Source organism: Ictalurus punctatus, chromosome 5 (assembly GCF_001660625.3).
Source record: "Ictalurus punctatus breed USDA103 chromosome 5, Coco_2.0, whole genome shotgun sequence".
Taxonomy (NCBI): Eukaryota; Metazoa; Chordata; class Actinopteri; order Siluriformes; family Ictaluridae; genus Ictalurus; species Ictalurus punctatus.
In genome coordinates, this window is record NC_030420.2 from 9,170,219 (window position 1) to 9,176,635 (window position 6,417).

At 38.5% G+C, this 6,417-nt stretch overlaps 1 protein-coding gene across 1 annotated transcript in view; it reads right to left on the minus strand.

The window, feature by feature from the left end:
• The window catches only part of prickle2a (prickle homolog 2a), a 36,554-nt gene extending 34,074 nt beyond the window's left edge, over positions 1-2,480 (minus strand). Inside the window, exon 1 of the mRNA XM_017468418.3 lies at positions 2,174-2,480. The gene's annotated coding sequence lies outside the window, so the exon portion shown is untranslated. The remainder of the gene's footprint in view (positions 1-2,173) is intronic.
• Between the last annotated feature and the right edge of the window lie 3,937 nt (positions 2,481-6,417).

The window sequence follows — 6,417 nt, forward strand, 5'->3', positions numbered from 1 at the left end:
GGCATTGGTGTCTTCAAATGATCGATTCTATTTTCTGTTTTGAAATTCAGTCATGGCTAATATGGATTCATTTGTAATAAATGTAAAGCATCCATACCATGCACTACATATCTTCTTATAAACATATACATAGCCTAGAAATCAGAATCTAGTGATGGCCAGATATAGCTGCCACTTCTGGCTCCGCACAACCCACCCAAGCATGACGCAATTTCACAGTGGGTTACCATCCAACATCAAAATTTCAAAAGGCAGAACGAGGGGGCGAGAGGGAGAGAAATAGAACAATGCGTCTGATTTTTTGTCGCAATAACGCCATAACCCCCCCCCCCCCACCCCCACCCCCCTCACCTAAGCAGAAGCTGAACAAGCTCAGATAGCATTTGAGGGCTCTGTTTGTCAGCAGGGAGAGATCAGGTCAAAATAAAGAGAAAGAATGCCAGAAGAGAACCTGCAGTGGGACTGGAAATAGCCCACGTGCCAGATCAAAATTTGGCATGGGGGAAAACGACTAAATAATGAGAGAAATGGCACCAGTTTCATTTGGCGATGTGGTTCTGGCCACCAGATAACGGAAATCTGCCTTAGTTTCTGATGTGTCCTTATGCAACCACACGCTCACGCACAAACAAATATGTGTATAATGGATTGTGTTTGTCATCAAAATGCATTACATTTATTTTCATGTACTGCCATTATGCAGAGCAGCAGTACTGAATTACAATCCAAACTGAATCCTGGAACCTGACCATCGAATGGCTTTACTGTTTCATAATAATAATAGTGTGTGTGTGTGTGTGTGTGTGTACTCATCAAAGATAAAGCAGACTTGAATTTAAGTGTAAGTGGCCTCAGAAAGCAGAGGGATATTCTTCATACTAGTGTATAAATTTAAATATAATACATTTTTAATTGCTTGTGAAACTATGTGGCCTTGTCTACTGTAAATTACACAATCAGATAAATTATATATATATATATATATATATATATATATATATATATATATATATATATATATATATATATAATTACATATATATATATGTGTGTGTGTGTGTCTATATGTGTGTCGTGTGTCTGTGTATCTAAATGTAAATCTCTCTCTATTAAGGCTGGGGATTGTGTAACTTTAGAGAAATATCATGATGTATATTTCAAACAGTTGGAAGCGTTGGCATAAAAAGATGTGAGATGTCTTACTGATATATATTTGATACATAAATAGTCACGGTATATGCATATGTATATGTATGTGTACATACAGAAACACACATTTCCACAGGACATGGCATCTATTTATACCCATAGTTGTGTATTTTGACTTTTGGAATGTTAGGGAAACACATTTGGGATGTTCCATGTCCCTCGGGTTAAAAGAGAAGGAGATGCAGAGAAAAGAAACAGAGTGAAGGGGAGAAGAGAAAGCTGGTTTTTACAGTCATCCCTTTCAACTGTTCTGTCAGAGATCTCTCACTCCTCTGCAACTGCTGATTTTTTTTCTCACTCCATCACTCCCTCTTTCTTTCACACACTCTCTTGCTTTCTCTCACACACATGCACCCGCACACACACAAAATCACAGGCAGAAAGATCTCAGTTTCCACCCACACTGTGACAGAGCAGGGAAGGCTTTAAACAAGCTTCACACTCACACAAGCATACTGAGATGAACACACTCTCACAATACATACATAGACCAAAAAGTACACAATCTCGCACATCCCTGAGCAACCCCATCAAAATGTGTACACATGTAACCACCAAGAGACGCAGACCTCTTACAAATACTCCTTCACCAATGCATTCCTCCACGCTGTTCTCTGTCCTGCGTGCCACCCCCTCAGACACATGGGCATACTTTCACATAAATGTACAATCTCCATCACACATACAGATGTGCCACGCACACACACCACATCACATAGTGGCTGAACTGTAACTGCGCCACAACTGCTCTCCAGAAAACTTTCTGGACATTTCTAGACAATCCCATCTTAACAACATAAAGTTAAATAAATTAAAGCAAAATACAAGCAGCAGCAGCATTACACTGAACTCTTAATCCATTAATATGGATTATATAGCTATATAGAGAGCTCAGAGAATATATAAATGCATATATTCTATGCATGCCTGTTTCTTTAGCTGAAAGGCATGCAGAGTGACTCACCTCTTCTTTTTCTCTTTCTGTTTCCCACCACTCTTCCTCTGTCTTTCTGACTGTCAGGCTCAGGCAGGATTCAGGGAGGAGTTGGAGAGAAGGGAGATGGAAAAAGAGAGATGGCTGAACTCTTCCTCTTCTCTCAACCTCCTGGGAGATGCAGATGATTTTCTTTAGTTCTGGATTTTTCTTCTGTTATGCTTCGCTCAGCTCAGCTTGCATCTGACTGTGGAGAGAACGAGTGTGAGTGTGTGTGTGTGTGTGTGGCTGTGGCTGTGTGTGTATTTTTGCGAACAGTGGATGTGAAGCAAGCATGCATTTTCTCCTCTAAGAGAGATAGAGCAACCCCCCCACCTCTAAAACCCCTGTAGGTGTGAGTCATCTGCTCTCAGCCAATCACAATTGAGATGACTGACTTTAATTAGAATCACAAGGGGGCTCAGAGTGAGAGAGAGAGAGAGAGAGAGAGAGAGAGAGAGAGAGAGAGAGAGGCAGTTGATGGGGGAATAATCAAGTACAGAAAAAGAAGGAGATGGACATAGGATGAAGAGAATGAAGAGTATGAAGGGACTGCAGACACACACACAGAAAGAGAGAGCGAGAGAGGGGGGGGGGGGGGGGGATATCCCTTACAGTAGTTCTTATGCCATTCTGCACATTTCCAGCTAAATGACAAGTGGCCTTTGTGAATTTGATAGCTTGAGGTAATTTAAATGAGTCTTCTAATGTCAACATGCCCTCTGTGTGTAACAGCATTATCTTTCCTGTCAAACACAACATTGCATGGAAACACAGACATATTAATGCTACAGTTTCCTTTTTCCCAAATGAAAAACATTACTAAATACTGAATTTCAGCTTTTTTAATGTCAGCAACAAATACATCAATCCAAAAATTCAGTATGCGTAGACACTAACAGAATCTAAAGAAACCTGTATAGAACACGACAACGGAAGAACAGGTTGAATAACCACGCTAAGGAAGGTAGGAATGGTGGCTTTAATTCACCAATCTGAGGTGGTCTGAATGCGTCTTTAATATAATGCCGGATTTACAGAAGATCTGATCATCAGATGAATGTCCACCAAGCATGTAGCCCAAAAGAGCTGGACAGTAATTCGATAACTCTTACACTTACATTGTAGCAAGCTCAATAAATCATAAGCACTTTCGTGCCAAAGGGGGAAAAGAAAGAGAACTAAAGAGAGAAAGCACAACAAACAAGAGAAGTTAAAGATTAGAAAGAGAATGAGAGGAAAGACTACACATTAAATATCGCTAACATGAGACCAAATCACCATCTGAGATGTTCTCCATGAGGAAATGGCATGCTATTCACCATTGAGATTCTGCTGTTTGTGTAATAATCTCATGACCTTCCAATAGCCAGGTACATGTACTAAGAGCCAAAGACTTCCCTGACAGAGACACATACAGTATATAGATAGAACATATAATGGGAATGAATTATTGTAAACCCTGGCTTAAAGAAGAGTGTCTAGCCTTTTTCCCATGGAAACAAAATCCTGGACCCTAAAGGTAATGAAACAATCTTTGTCTAGATAGTTTATGGACTTTATATTAAGTTTAGATGTAGAACCTTTTTTTTTTTTTTTAAACTCTTAAAGGTCACACCAATTGTTTCTTATCAGATGAAAGACAAAATACAGAAACAGATTTTATGACAAATTAAGATAATATTTTTGTGCTTGATCTAAGTAACCCTAAGTAAGCTCCTACCTTCCAGAGTAATGCACCATGCTTAGAATAATATCTACATATCTACATCTACATATATAGGCTTTGGTACTTCTGATTAGTTTGTTCTATTAGAATGCAAGAAAAATGTTGCCAAGATCTAATTTTACATGAAATTATGCATGCAAAAATCAAATGTACAGTTTTCCATTTACACCAAATGTTATCTATCAGCAACTACACAACTGTTTTATGCTTTACGGTTTTTGTTATTTAGTTTTGCACTAGAACTTCAAGGCTAATGTAGCTAATGAGTAATGGAAAAGTATTTCACTCAAATTCTTTTCTGTAAATATACCATATAAAGATCTTTATATATTTAGACAGTCATCACATTTTAAATACGTGTATATAACTAAATATATACGAATTTAACTAAAAAGTTAATCTATATTATCTTCAGCATAGCTTTGTGAGGACGGAGCCTAAGGGTATTGTTGCTTAAAGAACACATTTTATTAACTACAGTAAAATGCCCACCAAAGCAGCAGTTCTTGTAGTCTTACTGCATTGGGTATATTATGGCTTTCAGCATTAAACTATCACCTTTCATTAACACACACTGATCTGTTCTGAATAGTGTTCCTGACAATATTTTTGAGTGCCAGCATCCACATGCATGTTGACCTTCCTAATGCAAAGACACTTGAAACTTGGTTAGAATCTTCTGGCATTTGTTGATATTGGCTTCATTTTTGGATGGGGGTATCACAGGTGTGTCCAGCATCCAACTGAGAAATCAGTATAACTTGGTTTAAAAGGTTTTAATGGATTCTATTCTCTTTACAGGTTCTGAGGATTCTGGGCCGGAACGACACAGTTCACACATAAAATAAATAAAAACAATATATTTTTAACAATAACAAAACCCTCCATCAATACTAAATATAAAAACAATAAAAGTACATCTCCAAATGACAGAAATCAACAGAAAAACAATTTAAAAAAATCAAAAAAAAGAGATCAATTCTAAAACACAGTGCCTAGTAGTCTCAGTTGATACTGTAGTCCAATAAATTGTAGCACTCCAACATACACTCTGCAGATAGCAACTCTCTGCCAGGATTTCCATACTGCCAATAATCTGCAACATCTCACCCAGATGCCTGAACATAACATTGCACCTAGAAGCCAGAACACAACCCAACAAGACATATCAAGAATAATTCCTCCACACCTGAGCCAGGGGGAAACAATTATTATTGTGCTAAAATAATTAAGCTTCATTGTAAAACCTCATCAGGGCAAATCAGGCACCATCATCCGTCATGCTGCACTCACAGCCATCCTGTCTCCACCATGTCTATTCAGCCAAACAGTGTTGTGATGTTGTCTGTGAAAAATATGTCAGCTTTCCTTATTACCCTAGAAATACCAAATATTTAACAGACAAATGCCTGACCAGGATTAAGTGGTTACTGAAATGACTGAATGTACATTAGTTTTCACTACAAGAAAGAAGAGTACAAATAAGATTTAATACACTATACACAAATATTAAATCACTGCACACCAATTAAAAATCACAATATTTCAACTGTTTATTTTTTTCTACAAATGCCTCAATGGATATCCCTTAGATACCTCTTCTTTTATGACAAACTCAAGTGTGACTTCCAGAGACTTTCTCTTCTTTAGAGTTTATGGCTCTAATTTGGACCTAAATTGTCCAAGTGCCATTTCCCTTGCTACTGGAGGTATAAGAGTTACAATGGAAAAAGGTCTGCCTGACTTCCTGTTGTAACTCTGCCACCTGTTCTGTTCCAACAACTTCAGTGGGTGTGAAAGGGCATGGGCACAGATTGTTCTGGCGACTGGTCCTCACAGGTCTATTTCACTCAACTCATTATACTTTGTAGATGTTATGGGTTGCCAGTGAGGTGCCAGTTAACCTTGATCACGCCAGCAACGGTTTCTCAATAGGACACGCTTAACTAGAAGCAGGGGAACATCATTGGCTTGCCTGTCATATCTCAGCTTGTTCCTCACCTGCTGCTTATGGGCAGGAATTTTGTGATGTGTGTAGACCCACCTCTCCATATATCTAATACCTTGGGTAATTGCTCCAGCTGCCAACTCTAAGGGCAACCTAGCATGGCAGCAATGCAAAACAATGTCAGGTCTGTCCTGTGCTGCTATGCACTGTATTATTGTATGATTATGACAAGGCCGGGAGATGATGAGTCCACCTCACCTGCTTCTCATGTTCCATGGTATCCTGTGAGTAGTAAGGGGTTGGGTGAGCCTTGATACATTCAAAGTTGTTCAATCAAGGCATATCCGAATACAGGGCACTTGCAATACTTTTAAGGCAGTCCCAGGTTTGGATCAAATAGTGGGTATTCTGGCTATTGTCATACAGTTGTCATACAGTGCCCTCCACTAATATTGGCACCCTTGGTAAATATGAGCAAAGAAGGTTATGAAAAATTGTCATTATTGTTTAACTTTTTAATCTTTTGTTAAAAAAAAATTATAAAATACTCTGCTCTCA